We start from the raw sequence: 16,452 nt of genomic DNA, 5'->3' as shown, positions 1-16,452 counted from the left end.
GTCTGCAGACCTCAATCAGATTAGTCAGCTAATTTTTTATTTTGTCGCAAAACTGTGTGAAAGAGGCATAACAGCACTTGTTGGCGTTGACCTTTCCTCCAATTTTGATTTGTTCTTCATTCAAAGATGCGCCGTTTTTTAGCATATCTTCATCTCGACCGGGAAAAAAAAAACAGATCCCAAGGTGACAGCGCTTTCCCTTTAATCCAATCAGCATTTTGTGCAAAGCAAAGCATGTCGCCGTAAAATGGCATCCTAGCAGGGGGCCGCAATAATGCAATCAGTGATCAAACCTGACGGTCTCGCGGGGGGGTACTACAGACAAAGGCAAATCTGGAGAGCAGCCTCACGCTTTGATCAGATACCACCACACTCTGCACCCACGACACGTCTTAATTGATTCACAATCGAAAGCCACACATGCGGCGGGCGCATGCAGCCTTCTCCATATTGCAATTGTTGCTCCTGACTGTGTCTAAGCGCCACTTGTTTGAGCCTCGTATCATAATTGACAGTCACGTTTTGTCATGGGGGTCGTCTTTTATTTTGTTGTGACTAAAAACGCTTTTGTTTCCAATGGCCGCAATGACCACCAGGCGGCGTAACTGAGTGATTTCCGTCTCCAGATCAAATGGAAACGGTCCTCTAAAGTTAAGATGGAAATTGACTTTAGAATTGCTTGCACCCAAACGGATGGCTTTCTGGAGTGCCTGGCCACCCATCAAGTGTGAAATGAAAGAAGCCACTCAAAATGAGCCATTTTGCATTTTTGACACCCAAACAAATGAACGATCTGGCGCGTTCCCATGAAAGACAAGTTTCTTGTACACTTGCCGTTGACGTCGGTTATGGCCTTCTAAAAACAATTGTGGGCGTCCTTCTTCATACTTTATTTGCGCCCCTCCTGGCAAATTGCGTCGCATTTTCACCGCAGCTGTGATGATAACAATAAAAGTGCCCCGGCGGAAACCTTTATGTCCTCGCGGGCCAGTAATGAAAGCAGCCACCTGAGAATTATTGTGCCATACTTGAATAAATAAGACGCTATCTAGTCAATTTAATTTCAGATAGGTCGGTCTGGCAGAGACACCATCCCTCATTAAACCACGTAACAGCTTGATTGCCTTTTATTTTCTCTCCACCCTTTGATTTCATTCTTCGCTTAGTATTTGTGTGCGAGATGTGTTTTTGCTGCCAAATTGCATCACCCGCTCCCAATGTTTTTGGTATTATTGGAGCGTGAGTCAAGATGCCGCAACGGGTTCTGTCGATCGGCGATATTAGCACGTGAGTCACATCCATGGCGGCAGCCTCCGTCCAAATGGCCACAGGGCGGCAAAATACCGGCCCCCTTTTTTGGTAATTTCAATCGGGTCAGCTAGCCTCGAGTAGTCATGTTCAAGCCCTGAATGACTCCAAGATTTTTTTTGACTGTGGCATCCGGTGGAGGCAGAGTCAACTCCACCCCCCTCAGAAATCTGTGTAGCTCCAGTTAAACCTCTCCAGCGAGTATAGTTGTAAATGGTTTTCTCAGCCTCCTAAAGTCTAGCCCCGGGAGCGAAAGAAAATCCCAAAGCCCCCCCTGGTAGCGACTAACGCAAAAGCAGTCAGCAAATTGCATGTGTCTTATCCCGAGAGCCGCTAAGCGTCTGGTATTAGCTGGCAAATTGGGTCTTTGCTGTAGATTGTGGCCTATTACATAGCAGGTGTTGCATCACTTCACTTGATTATGCTCAAAGCCCCAAAGAAGTGATTTGTGCCTCTCGCATCCAGCCGTAATTATTACCTCATAAAGGTAAACACTTGCTTGTTTGAATACCCGAGGGAACATCGGAATTAAATTGGGTTTGTTTGTTTGTTGTTTGTTTTGAAAGTTGCGTAAACCCATTTTCACCCCGGCTTTTGCTCTGCTATGGTTCTGCGGATTAGCAAATGGCTGCCCGCCTGCGTCTGCTTGGCAGTCGATACTTAATGGCGCGTTGCTTTACTGAGCATTTTTTATGGAAATCAAAAGTATTGAGAACTTAATGTCGCCGTCCAATGAAACTACGCGTCCCGTGATTTTTTTTCCAAGAGCTACGTATATAAAATGTTTTACAGCAGCACATTTCATCAAAGCACAACACAAGCGACATTTAGCACCAAAGCCGCCAATGAAGATGTTTGTCTACGTTTTGGTGGCGTTAGACGCTTTTGAATGGTTTTCGACGGCAGATCTTACTTGCATTTTCATCCTTTTTTGGCGCCAAACTGTCCTAGGCGCCGCTTGAAGATCACATCGTCTCCTTTTTCCAATTGTGGCCGCTCACCTCGCTGCATCATGATGATGGCTTTGTAGTTGGCCGCCGCGGGGAGATCTCCCTCCCGCTGTCGACAATAACAGCGGTGCCTCGTAAGGGGATAACCTGCCTTATTGCTCGCCGGATTTACATAGAGCAGGTAATCATGGCGGCCGGCGGCGCTGTGTGACTGATGGCGGGTGTCAGCCGTGTGCACGCTGCTTGTGTTTTCATTTGGATGCGCTGGCCCGCCGGGCCATCGACGTACCGCTCGGCAGATTCGCGTGGATTTGATTGGCTGACTGCCTGCGTGGAGATTGGGGCCATTTATCTCAACGCTGTCTTGACTTCCATTTTCCTCAATGACTCGATCCGAGCATGACTGTCATGAGTGTGAAAGTCACGTTTCCACCAAGCCGCGCTCGCAGGACTTTGTCAGGGAACGCTTAGTGGAATTTGTCATCGGGTTAACCTGCGTTGAGGTGGCACCTTTGACATAGTTGACGCAACCAATTCTGTCAGTCAGCGGTTGCCGTGTCGACCAATGACGATTAGTTCAAGTCCCAAAAGGTACAATTATGTGGTGTTTTCCTTCCCAAAGCAAGCCACACCATTACTAATTCATACTCATTTACCTTCCCACAATGGCTTTAATATTAAAACGGCATTGTACAATAATCCAGGCTGAAAGATGCTAATGAGCGGATGTGTGCGTCCTCTGAGGCTTTTCCCCGCCAGTGGATGTAAAAACAGAGTGGGGGCAGGCGGTTGGGGGGGTAGTGTGCAATAAGCGATAGTTCAGCAGAAAAGGTGTAAACTCCTCTGGCTGTTGGCTGATCTAGCAGGCTTAGGTGCAAGCGGTGCCTTTTCTGTCCGACCTGGAACGGCAATGTCCACTCAGGGCTTCTGCGGTCCCGGCCCGCAACACATTGATTACCCGGTGAGAGCGTGCAACACCTTTGACCTCCTTCAGCATACGTGCGCACAGCAGGAGACGAGAAAGAAAGAAAAAAACCGGGGCGCTTGCGTTTGGTCTTGCTCTGATCTGGAGCCAAAATCGGCAGAGGTGCGTGCGCATGCTGGCAGCTGCTGATCTGCGTGAGAGCCTTTGCGGGAAATCAAAACTGGCGGCGAGACAGGTTGCAGTCGACCCAGCCATTATGCTAACTCGGAGAGAGCAGGAAGACTCGGCCCCTGGTTTGAAGTGGCCCGGCATCTGATGAATAAACATGATCAATGGTTGTTTTCTGAGCTCTGCACAGTGTGACGCTCATTAGCGGCAGATTGATGAAAACAGCGCGTCCAAGAAACGTCTGTTGGCAACTCCCGCAGGCTCATTCGCCAAACTGAACCAAAGCAGCGAGAAATCATGGTCATGGCGAAGCAGCATGTGGCTCGGGTAAATTCCTACACTGGCTCTTGAGGATGCGCTTCAAACATCACTTTAGAAAATCTTTCCAAGTTGACCCTTGCTAAGTGCGCCACTTTCAAACACGGACGGCGAGGTGCAGGGAAGGCCGCTTATGTCGAAGCTTTATTCGTAAGCGGCCACCTGCCACGCTCGGAGGCCAGCCGGAGTTTTCAACATGACCCGTGCACTAAATTTTTTTGTGAAACGATGTTTTTCCAATTTTAGTGTTCGCAATTTGTTAGTTTAATAATGATAACACACTTCTTAAACGTTTAATGCGATTAAATCCCCTGCGAATGATCTGGGGGCGGGGCTCTGCATTTGCTTATTTCAAGTTGTGCCTCTCCCCGAATGCGCATCCTTCCTTTGAGCTCAACTGAATACAAACCCGAGCGGCGTGTCGCTTTGAAAGCCTTACACGAATCACTAACAGCCGTTAAGACTTTCCGAGGCGGATGAAGCTGAAAGGGAGATGGCGGTCGCAAATGTTTTTGGGGTTTTTACAGGCATCCGACACCTCCCCCATAATTGCGGGATAATCCTTTTTCATAGAGTCTTCCTTCGGCAATGCGTGTTAAAAAGCCTTCTCGCTCTTCAAGGGCACGCGTTCATAAACAGTCATCATCTTGGCGAACCCACGTTAATGAATTGAAAGGGCTCGTCACGTGACGCCCAGCCGGCCAAAAAAGAAACGCGCAGCCAAATAAATCATGCAAGCGCATCCGTCACTGCCGCCCGCCCCGGCCCAGCCCGGCCAGGAGTTATTAGTCAAAGTTGCGCTGGCGGGCCGACGTGCCAAAAGAAGACTTTGTACCGCTGTTGCTCATCCGGCAAGTGAAGTCGTTTTAAGTGGTAATGACACATGTCCCTTCACGTTTGCCGTTTGGCTGGCTTGAAATGCCGCCTGAGAGGCCTGACCGCTGGCCGCACTGCGCGCTGCCTGTCCTTCCTTCCTTCCTTCCTTCCTTCCTTCCTTCCTTCCTTCCTTCCTTCCTTCCTTCCTTCCTTCCTTCCTTCCTTCCTTCCTTCCTTCCTTCCTTCCTTCCTTCCTTCCTTCCTTCCTTCCTTCCGCACAACCATCTATTCGTCCACTCTAGCTAATCATCCACCAGTATTCATGTACGTTATTCATCCACATGCATCACCCGTCCATTTCCACCCACCTGTTCATCATCCATCCGTCCAGCCGTGTTCATCCAACTAGTGTGCCATATATGTTGAAGAAATGCCAATGGAGTTTGAACCCAGTCAGGTTCTTAGCACAGTAGTAAATATGGCGCATCAGCATTTAGCTAACGGCGTGGAAGTTAGCCCAAAGCATCAATGTTTTCATGGTTAAAAAGATCCCTTGTCTTCCCTATCAACCATCCACGGCATCCATCTGTGACCTAATCCATCCCTCCATCCCATCCGTCCATGCCCATCTGCACTCATCTCGCCTTCTTTCTCCAGCAGAAGGCAGCACAGGCGACATGCAGCCTGCACGGTGTCATCTCACACGACAACACACCATGTCAGGTGCTAAACCTTTCGCCTTTGCCTTGCTGGACGTGCCTAGCGGGGTCTCCCTGGGGGGCGTGTCCTGAGCTTGAAGATGCTCAGGACCACCTGTGTGCGCTCTGCGTCTCCTTCATAGGGATGAACAGGAGTTTGTTTGTTCGTTCGTCTGCCTCGGGCCTGATGTCAGCTGAAGTACTTTTTTAGATAAGCAGTGTAGAAACGGATGGACTGAAAGCCTGTTTCAATTCAAAATCTGGCTTTAGCTGTGAGTGTCCAAGGGAATGGAGCATTGATTAGGAATTGATCCCCTATGTGAACCACTCGGCTCCCAATGGCCCAAGTAACAGTGACAAATGGGCCCTTAATGTCGTGACATTTGATCATCGTAGAATGCTGCTAACGAGTCTCCATAAAAGGTACCGCAAGGTTTGCACGGGGGGCTCTGCATAGTCATTTTGTCCCGCGTCATTGTCATTCTTGTCCCGGTTGCACTTGCGGATTGCACAAGCCAGTTAAAAGGAAGCAACCTCCCACTTTGCGCCCACCACCCAATTGTTGCGTCATTTACAGAGCGTGACGCTTTGCTTTCTGCTTTCTGTTTCTGGCAAGGACTGTTCAAAGTAAAAAGCGTCTGGCAGCGTGCTAATGCAGCGCCGGCGCCGCCTTGTGGGTTTGGCTCTGTTTCGTAACATCCATCCAGGCCGGCCCTCGCTCTTCACCAGCTATCTTGTGCTATATCCCAACAAGCGATGCTATCTGACTTCCCCGTGGAGAATTCCTCCTCCACATAAATCCACCAACTCCTCCCGCGACCCTCGCAGTTCGCTTTCTCTGCTACACCATCTTGCCCCCATCATTTGTCGCAATTCTGCTGCCTGCCTTCGGTCACACCTGCTTGTGGACTCTCAGCACCGGCGAGCATCTGAGCAGAACGGGCTAAACTGGAGTGTTCCGGTGCGCCGACACACGCTTGAGAGTTGAGTTCATGGACAAGTTGGCTAGCATCATGGACAACTGGCTAGCATTTTGTCGCCATGTTGCCACCTTGTACCCGCTTTGCCTTTCTCCTGCTTGCTTTCCTGCGTTTGCAAAAACTATCAAGTCTGATGTCTGACCTTCCAAAAGGAAAGTTGCTGTCCTTGGAGTACAGTGATCAACAGAACAAATCAAGTCGCAAATATAGTTATAGTTGCGCTTCACTTTTTGCTCCTTCACATATTCTTCATTTCTTCTTTGTTTTATCAGATGATTCAATTTGCAGAATCAGAATCACGTCAAAATGGCAAGACACCCGCTTGAATTTGTAGTTGCCAGGAGTCTTGAAATCAGCATTATGATCACGCTAGCGTCTTGCTGTGCCCTTTCACATTCCCCCCCAGCTATGTGGAGGGGGGACATCTTGAGATGTTAATTGTCAGCTCAGGATTGAATGAAACCTGTTTGAGACAGCAAAAAAAAAACATGGTAGCCATTTTGATCTGTTTTGACTTTTTAGTGGCTGCTGGTGTCACCTGCCCAACACAGTGGCATAATTTGCGAGCCGGCATTCGTTGCCTATGACGGCAGGGGAAAAATATCCTTGTGTCAGCACATCTGAGAGGCATTTGCATGTCTCCCAGGCTTAAGCCAGGGAAATACGTATCGGTGAGACAGTAACAGATTGGAAGAGATAGACGGACGGCGGCGGCCGAGCGAACGGCAAAATTGCTGGTGAGAGAAGCGGTGCATTAAATGAGATATGACAGCCATGTACATTTTCGTATTTGATTGTCATCGCGATGCGCAGACGCACAAATGTGCGCGCGGGCACCGATCCAGAACGCCAGTTCTTCTGTGACATTATTGCGCCAATAAAGGCCAGCGCCAAGCGAGAGATTCTGTCTGGGTTTTGGTTGCCATAGTGAAACACCAAAGATGGAAGCAGTATTTTTTATGACTCAAATGACAAACAAGATCTGAGTGATGGAAGTATATTGTTTTATTGGTGTCCAATAAATAAATTCCACGATCATTTGGGGGGGTCCGTCTCTCCTTTGGAAGCAGTCCATGGAGCCCATGTTGAGCCCATTCTAACAGTCAGCTCAATATCGTCCTGCCATCCAACGTGAAGGTATTACCATAGGAGCGCTTGCGCGGCGTGCGCCCGCCCGCCATGCTGTGTCGTGACACTTGGTGACAGAGCACGACTAGTCACGGCGCAAAAAGGGCACGACGCCAGAGGTGCTGACGGCTGTCATGTTAATCCGCCGCTGCGGCTACCGGGCTCGCTTCTTCCCGGCGCATGGCCGGACACGTCATTTAATTACAAACTTGTGGTGGCACACATGCACAAGCGTGTCATGAACTTATTTTTAACAAAGACATTCGACGGGAATGTAACGCACATATGCAACATTTAAATGAATCGACGTCTGGGTCTACCAGCAGGTTCATAAACAAGTGGCACTTTATGCACAAATGGGCTATATATTATTTATTGTTATAAAAATGCATTTGTAAGACTAAAAGTCCTCGCCCCAATAAGTCCTTCATGAGTAATAGACGCCTGCTGCTCTCGAGGGTTTTGAACACGAATGCTCACCGCCGCTCACTAGATGAAGAATAATAATATTTGAGTTCATCCATTTTTGAAAAATGCATTTGTACCAATGAAGTCCTCTCACCTACCAAGCAAATGACGACAAATTCTTGACTTTTTTTGTCACAGAGTAAATGAATGCCTCTGGCCATGATGTTGTCAGGGTCGGAATGGAGCAGGGCGACCAAACGCAGCTTGGCCCAGGGTTTATTAAGGGAAAAGGTGGTTGGAAGAGAGGATAAGGGGAACAAACTAACAGAACCGGTAAACTGACATAACTTAACGGACCGACCGGCAGACTGGATAACCGAAACAGAACTTACAAAGACAGGAACCAAAAGAACCAAGAACAACATCAAACGTGAAGACATCAACGAACCGACCGGGGAGTGAGGGGCAGACAGGACTTAAATACAAAACAGGTAACAAGAGGCAGGTGACTGTGATTACATTGATTGAGGTAACACAGGAGGGGAGGGGCGACGCGAACAGAAACCATGGTAACAGACATAATAAAGCAACCGGGGACGAGTTGATGGCGGCGCGTGCACACGCAGCGGCCACTCTCTGTCCCGTTCGGTGTTTTGTGAGTGTTTACTGAGTTTGTCCGGCAGTTTTGTGTATGTTCGTTTCGTGTGATACGTCGTGCTACTAGTGCGGCGGGCATGTTCTGCTCAACATCGGCGGAAGTGGGTTTTATGGCGTTCTGGACTTTGGTGCGGAGAGATTAAGGGCGATCGGACTGCTTCGTCATGGAGCGACGCCGGACTGGCCTGCTCTTCCCCCCCCGGGTGGACTGCGTCGTGAGCTCGGACTGCTCCGTCCTAGAGCATTGTTGGAATGCGTCGGCAGCGGGTCTGTGAGGCAGCGGAAGAGGGGCCAGCGCAGAGACGTCGGGCCAGGCTTGCGGCCAACCCAGCTCGCAAAGCCGCGCCTTCCATTCTCCTGGCGTACGTTCGTTCGCGGGACGACAAGATGGGGTGGGTTCGCCTGATAGGATCCACGAACCGGACAGTACGTGCCTGCTGTGTGCTCGTGTTCACAGTGGCCTGGTTGACTGTCATCTTTCCGGACTCTGCTGTGCATCGGGAGCGGCTAGCGTGCTATCACTCTTATTGTTCATCTTCTTGTTTTATTTTTCCTGTGTTGTTTACTTGTATGCGCGTTGTGAACTCTGTCTTGTCACCCTGGGATAGTGAGAAACGTAGTTTCGATCTCTTTGAGTGTCTTGACATGCGGAGGAATTGACAATAAAGGAGACTTTGACTTATGACTTTGAGTTGTGACAGATGTAAGCTAATCGGTTACAATATTGGCACATGTTCCTAAATCAATGGCCTCAGACCAGTATGAGGAAATAAAATAGAATAAATAGAATGAAATAGAAAAAATAAAAGGCCTGCTCCGAATAAAGCACCTTGTGACACATAACTACTTGGCAGTTGAGTAACCGTTGTTGATAACCCCTCAGCCACTATGGAAGCAAATATGATGTTTGAGTCCATTATCTAAATGTTTACAAAAAAGAAAGACCTCCTCAGATAAATACCTTCCGACGACCCACCTGCCTCTGCCTTCATTATTTCCGGATGGTGCAACATTGTAAAGAGCGCAGACAGTCCGGGAGCAGGAGCGAGATTGCGTTATTGACCTCCGCCTTTTTTCTCTGTGGATAAACAGGTAACGGGAGGAAGGAAGCGTGGGAGGGTGGGCGTTTGCGGAGTGCAGGCCACTCGTAGACACTGTGTGTGTGTGAAAAGGAAGACTGCGGTTGATGAGAGCAAGACGAGGGAATCGGAGATGAGGGAACAAGGGAGAAGCGAGGCAAGAAGGTGGGGGGTTGGATGTCAGTGATGGAATGGAGACACGTGAAAGAGGCGCCCGGGAAGAAGGTTGGATGAGCTAAGGAAAAAAATTGCGGCAAGTGGAAGGGTTTGTCCTCCATCTAGTGAAGAAGGGAGGTCTCGGCTCCGGACCCCTGCGGCGCTTTTTCTCCCCAATCTGCAGCCTTTTAATCGAGGAGAGGCATCAAAAGAAAGACATGGTAATGGAAAATGTTAAAGGGGGGAGGCAGAAGAGAAATAAAATAGGAGTACAAACTGTCACGCCCGTGCCACAGCACGCTCGGCCTGCACTTCGCTCGGCCACACCCCTTTCGTTACCGTAATGTCTGTCACCTGCTTCCTCTTGTTACCCTGTGTATTTAAGCCCTGCCCGTGTGTTTCTCCCTGTCGGTGTCTACTGTTGTGTCCATTCCTGTTCGTGCCCAGTGTTCCTGTTCTTGTCATCTGGTTTTCCCTCGGTCTGTCTGAAGGCTCACGGTCAGAATTTTAAACTTGTCCAAGGGGACTTCATGTCGGTCAGTCTGTCTGTTTTGCTGGCCGTGAGTCTCCCTCCCATCTGTGTCGTCGGTTCCCCACCTGCCTCCCTTCCAACTCCTTTTCCCTGCAATAAATCCTGGTTCAAGCTGCATTTGGTCGCCCTGGCTCAACTCATTCCTGACAACAAACACAGTTATGTCCAGCAGGCACCTTTTATCAATTGCTCTTTTGTAAATGTACTATTATTGAATAAATAAATAAATAAATAAATAAATAAATAAATAAATGCCTTCCTCTCAATAAAAAAAAAAAAAAATCCATTATAATGGAAAGAAAAGAAGGCCTCACCTGTAATAATTACCTTGTAAGAGCGATCAGATACATCCCACCAGCCACTCCAGTATATAAAGGAATGCTCTGTATGATAGGACGAATACATAAAACATGATGCGGAAAAAAAATATTTTTTTCTTAATAAATGCCTTACAGCTAACCAAAGCTTGATGTTTACAGGTGTTGCGTAAATAAACACCCCTGCCACTGTGAGGAAATATTGTAGATAGCCTTTACTCGTATAAAGCAAAGTTGTAAGAAATGAAAGCTTCGCTCTTAACAAACTGCTAATCTCCAGTTTGAGGTGGAGAGAGCGAGCAAGAGCGATGATGACACCGTGGATTTCAAATAGTGATCTCCCACAGGCACCTTGCCTCTATTGTTCTTCTTTAGAATGATTTGAAAATATGACTCTGAACCCCTCACTCTCATTAACGTGCAAGTGTTTTGTGCCCAAGCGTGTCTTGGATCTTTATTGACTTTGTTGTCGAAGCGTACCCGCCCAGTCCCTTGCCGGCTCGTTCGTGTTCCTCGTGATGTCGGGCTAATCACTGGACCGCAAGATGCGTGTGTGCTGATTATAATGTTGAGTGACAGGTGGAAGGTGACACGGGGGGTGCCGCCGCGAGGACGCGGGCGTCGCCATTGTCGCCTCTCATCATCAGCATTTGGTGCCGGCGAGCCGTCATTTGCCAGACGCAAACTTGGTGGAAAACGAGCATATTCAAGGCCGTGGATCATTTGAGGGTCACACTTGTCACTGAGGGAGCTTTGAATGAGTTGTCACGTGGCTGTACTAGCTCATGGGAGGCGGCGAGCTGATGAGTGAACTGTCACGTGATTCAAATGACCATGGCAAGATTTTTGCCCTTAAAGGGCAGGAAGGAAAACGCTGTTGTGGCGTGACTTCCATTGTGTGCATATTTTGTTTTTTTAATTTGACTTTGGGAAATTGTGGGTGATTGGGGGGGGGGGGGGGGGTATAATCTGTTTACAATTTAGATTCTGTCCCTTTCTAAATATTTCCACAATTTCGTCTTCAGAATGTTTTATTTGTATGATTTAAAAATATTTTATTATTATCCATCCATCCATTTTCTGAACCGCTTAGTCCCCACGGGGGCCGCGGGCGTGCTGGAGCCTATCCCAGCCGTCATCGGGCAGTAGGCGGGGGACACCCTGAACCGGTTGCCAGCCAATCGCAGGGCACACAGAGACAAACAACCATTCGCACTCGCACTCACACCTAGGGACAATTTGGAGTGATTAATCGGCCTACCAAGCATGTTTTTGGGATGTGGGAAGAAACCGGAGTGCCCGGAGAAAACCCACGCGGGCTCGGGGAGAACATGCAAACTCCGCACAGGGAGGGCCGGAGGTGTAATCGAACCCGCACCCTCCTAACTGTGAGGCGGACGTGCTACCCAGTGCGCCACCGAGCCGCCTTTATTATTATTATTATTATTATTATTATTACTATTATTATTATTATTATTATTATTATCGTTACCAATACAAGTATTACGTATTATTAATAATAGTTGTATTTATGTAGTTCATTTTTAAAGTTAGACTATTGAAATCATACCAAAAATTAAAACGATCATTTTCTTGTTCTTAAAGGAGACATATCATGGAAATATCCACTTCTTTTGTTTTTATATTTATTTTATTGTGCACTTGGAGTCTCCAAGGTTGTAGAAAAGTGTAATCTATCCCTCAAGGTGTTGTAGAGGTACTTATATGATCTGTTTTGGGGCTATTTTTTACTCCGTACAGTTTTCTCCATTTTCTATTACATATTTTTATCTATTACGTCACAGTCTTTGGGGCGGGATTACCAAACAAGGTAATGGGTGTTGATAAACGGTTTCGCAAACAACTCAAGGATGCCGAAGTGGAGAGATCAAAAGGTTCCGTTGTTGGACGCAACAATCCACACAACTCATTGTACCGTCCCACATCATCAGAACCTCAAAGAAGTGCCTGGTCAAATTTCATTTTTCAAGTTCCCACATCTTTGGGCAAAGTCCTGCTTGTTCAAGGACAAGTGTTTCAGAAATCTTTTGTCAGTATAGAGAAGGATTCGCCAAAAGACTTAGTTTCGTTGATGGTTCAATTCCTTCAATCTATGGAAACGATGGGTTCAGCAAAGCAGTAAACTTGAGATGACACAAAAATAATACACTGTATTTCACGTTCATATAATTCTATGAGTGGCGGCTCGGTGGCGCACTGGGTAGCACGTCCGCCTCACAGTTAGGAGGGTGCGGGTTCGATTCCACCTCCGGCCCTCCCTGTGTGGAGTTTGCATGTTCTCCCCGGGCCCGCGTGGGTTTTCTCCGGGCACTCCGGTTTCCTCCCACATTCCAAAAACATGCTTGGTAGGCCGATTGAAGACTCCAAATTGTCCCTAGGTGTGAGTGTGAGTGCGATTGGTTGTCTGTCTCTGTGTGCCCTGCGATTGGCTGGCAACCAGTTCAGGGTGTCCCCCGCCTACTGCCCGATGACGGCTGGGATAGGCTCCAGCACGCCCGCGACCCCCGTGGGGACTAAGCGGTTCAGAAAATGGATGGATGGATAATTCTATGATGCCCTTGTTTTCATAGCATTAGCATCGGTCTTTGATTTTAGTGTTGTGTGCTCTGTTTTCGCTTCCTGTGGATGTATTTTGAGCAGTTGTATCCGATGAATTGCATCAAAGATGCTGTTTTATTCTTGGGGAACATAATAGTGTGTTAAATGCATTTGTTAGCTTCTTGCTAACGCTAGCGCTAGCATTAGCTGACTTCTTAGCTTGACTGCAGTGCTTGTTTACAAGACGTGTTCATGAATATTGTGAGGGGATTTATTTTGTGTTATGTACGGTTGGATGTCAAGTCTTCTGCTGTTGACATCTTTCAATCAATCAAAAGGTTTGCGGGCAAGTAAACTCTACCTCCACTAAAAAATGACAAATATGTCCGACCGGAAATGGAGGCACACATCTTGCGGCCTGGAGTGGGTGGGGTGTGAAGCACTATCTCATTTGCATTTAAAGAGACCGCACTAAAACGCCTTGCTTTAAGGGGTAAAAGAAGGGCCTCTGATACTATGATGATGAGGAATTCAGACAAAATATTTGCTGTTCTACTTTATATTTACCACATCTGAATGAGTAAAATGTAAAAAGGAAGGATTTATAACCATGATCTGTCAGCTTTAATGCAAAATTGACTCTACGCACAAGAGGTCCTCGGTTTACGATGGCCTCGAGTTACGTTGTTTCGTGTTTACGACACACGTCACATATATTATTTTTGATATTATTTTTAATATTTTTTTCGTATTTTATCTCATATATTTAAAGCCAAGTGGTTTTGCGTCGTAAGCGTCGTAAAGGCGTCGTAAGATTCGTAACGCGCGCGGGATCTTGCGTTCCCCAAATTCCAACTCGCCGACGAAGGAGCCAGTGTCGCCCAGTTAATGGCCTAATGAGCGCCGCCTCAGGCAGGTGCGCCACAATTTGTATTTGCAACTGCACCTGCCTGAGTGGCGCCCTCCCATGCTCCCTATCCCCTTCTCATGTTTTACACCATTTCCCCCTGTAATTGAACCAATCAAAATGTGCACCTGGGTCTTTAAGCAGCAAGGCAACAAAACGTCTTTGGTTTTTCTGAGATTCACATCCTTGTAGGTCATCCAAAGTCATCGCACTTTTTATGAAACTCGTTCCCTTTCAAATCTTGACTTGCTCACCGTCACATATCCTGGAATATCCTTGGGGGTGCTGTGTCACAAAACACAAGCCCAAGTTCAGTCTGAAAATGCCACTGAGCGTTTTCTTTTCGGACTCGCTGTTGCCGTGACAATTGCAACGAGCTGCCCTTGCAAATGTGTTCAATCAAAACAATGTTGACGTTAAACAAGAGAAATTTGCAAGCATGATCCAAAAATTGCTTCTTTGAGCACTTACTGAATGGACTGAGAAGATTGAAGGAACATCATTTGTTTTCTCAGAATCATCAACTGCGCGACTGACCATGTGCCATCATTTGCATTCAAAAGTTTGTCAAAATAGGCACACGGAGAAAACGTCAATATTTTCTTTTTATTATTATTATTATTATTATTTTGTTCTAGCAGGTTGATGCAACATCGGATCAATGCCTCAATTTCCTCTGTCAAGTGTCTTCAACAAAAGCGCGTAAGAAAAGGAAATATATGAACTTAACAAGCAGAGTTTTCCTCATCTCAGTGAAAAAAAGCCCCAAAAAGCAAAGCAAAACAAAACAAGAGGCACTTTGATGGTCTTTATTTTCCAGATAATATTTCCAGAAATATTACTAGTGTGATTCCTGAAACGTAAACACAACTAGTATGTGTCACGACAATTATCGTTAGAAGCCCTGCCTCCACAGAACGAAAAATCATCTTCAAGATGTGGTTTCCGAAGCAAAGGGCTTTTGAACGCTAACGGTGGATGGCACATGTAGACAATATAAGAACGCTTATTCATTGCAAAAAACACAATTATTACATCATCTTATTGACTTAGCCATGAAGCACATTGGTGGCTAAGGCTATGGTCATTGATTTGAATGAAAAAAAAGTGCAAATTAATTGTAATTAGTGACATTTAATATAATTTTTTTCCCCTAGACAGATTCCAGTACGAGTATTCACTCATTGATATACGCGTGGAACCAAAAAGCCAAGAGCCAAAAACCCAATTAATCCGTCTTCGGGCTGTAACGGCTCTCATCGGACACCTTTTTTTGTTGTTTTGGGGCCTCTATGATGTCACGCACGCTAATCCTTGCCTTTTGCAGTCAATGAGCGAGTGCTCTTCATCATCGAGCGACTTGGCAGGCGGCTAATGCGTCCCGCTGAAAGCGGCACACAATACGAGTGCCAGTCAAAGCTCATAGGCAGGCGTGAGCTTTCACGCCTGCTTGGATCCTTTAAATACGTGCGACATATTTCTGAATGTAGCGACCGGGAATACTTAGTTCTTCAAGTGCAGACGGGCGGCGGGTGGTCGTCTACCTGTGAGCGCGAGGCCGTTAAATGTGCCTTAGATGACATCATTGACGCCTTACGGGTTAGAATGAATGGCCCACAGAAGAGGAATGAAAGCTTTTGTCCTCCAGGTTAAGATCGAGTGAGCCCCTTAAATGCTTTTTTTTTTATTCGACTGTTCTTTGTTTGTCATTGAAGCTAAGCTTTCAAATTAAAAGCGAGGCCGCCCGGTGGCGGCAAACAATGTCGGCGGATTACGTCGGCTTCAAACTTCCCCGTTTGGAGGGCCTTTTGACACCTGACATTTCAAAATAGAAATAAAGGAGCGTGCTGGCAGCATTTTTATGTGTTCTTTTGATTGTTTTTGCTTCTAGTTGACTTTGAAGCCCCACCATGGCCAATATTAAGAACTGGACCTTCATTTGCTTGGAACCCATAGTTTCAGTTAGTTTTTGAAAAAGCATTTCATTTTTATATTATTTCATTGTTTTTCCAATCCAATGGTTTTGCTTATTTCATAGTTTTTGCTACGGACAGTAAACACCCAAAACGCTTCAATTGTATAGATTCTTGGAGGTCGGTGCGGAGTTTTTTTGCAGCCGTATTAGTAAAGAGACGATCACGCCTCCAGATGTCAATCAATCAATCAATTATGGCGGCGGCAATTTGGCGGCGCTGAGGCGACGTGACGTCTTTGTGCGCGGCGCTGCCCCGCCCGTGGAGGCTGTCTCGTCCCACTAATGAGGATGGAGAGGGAGGTCAGAGATGATAGCCAATCCAAATCAGGACCTTGATATGACTTTAGCACGGTGTCATATTGTGTCTGCATCGTGTGCGTGAGCGCGCGCTCCGAGGTAATATCCTCCCCTCCCACCTTCCTGCTGCTCTGTTATGACTCGCGTTCTCGCTGGGAGCTCGTTGTCACCGCGAGGTGTCGTGGAGGGCGCACACACACACGCACACGCACACACACACACACACACACGCACACACACACACACACGCACACACACGCACACACACACAGAA

At 47.1% G+C, this 16,452-nt stretch overlaps 1 protein-coding gene and 1 long non-coding RNA gene across 11 annotated transcripts in view; one reads left to right on the top strand and one right to left on the bottom strand.

Annotated features, from left to right (window-relative positions):
- grik5 (glutamate receptor, ionotropic, kainate 5) overlaps positions 1-16,452 on the top strand; it is a 97,625-nt gene that overhangs the window by 10,693 nt on the left and 70,480 nt on the right. The gene's annotated exons all lie outside the window — the stretch shown is intronic.
- LOC125975843 (uncharacterized) lies at positions 7,647-9,387 on the bottom strand. Its single transcript, XR_007484052.1, has 2 exons — positions 7,858-9,387; positions 7,647-7,780 (listed from the first exon to the last, which is right to left on the bottom strand). It is a non-coding gene; the product is annotated as an uncharacterized lncRNA (long non-coding RNA).

The sequence above is a fragment of the Syngnathus scovelli genome, chromosome 9, assembly GCF_024217435.2.
Source record: "Syngnathus scovelli strain Florida chromosome 9, RoL_Ssco_1.2, whole genome shotgun sequence".
Taxonomy (NCBI): domain Eukaryota; kingdom Metazoa; phylum Chordata; class Actinopteri; order Syngnathiformes; family Syngnathidae; genus Syngnathus; species Syngnathus scovelli.
Note: the sequence above shows the minus strand (reverse complement) of the source record. Positions and strands in the feature narration are given on the sequence as shown.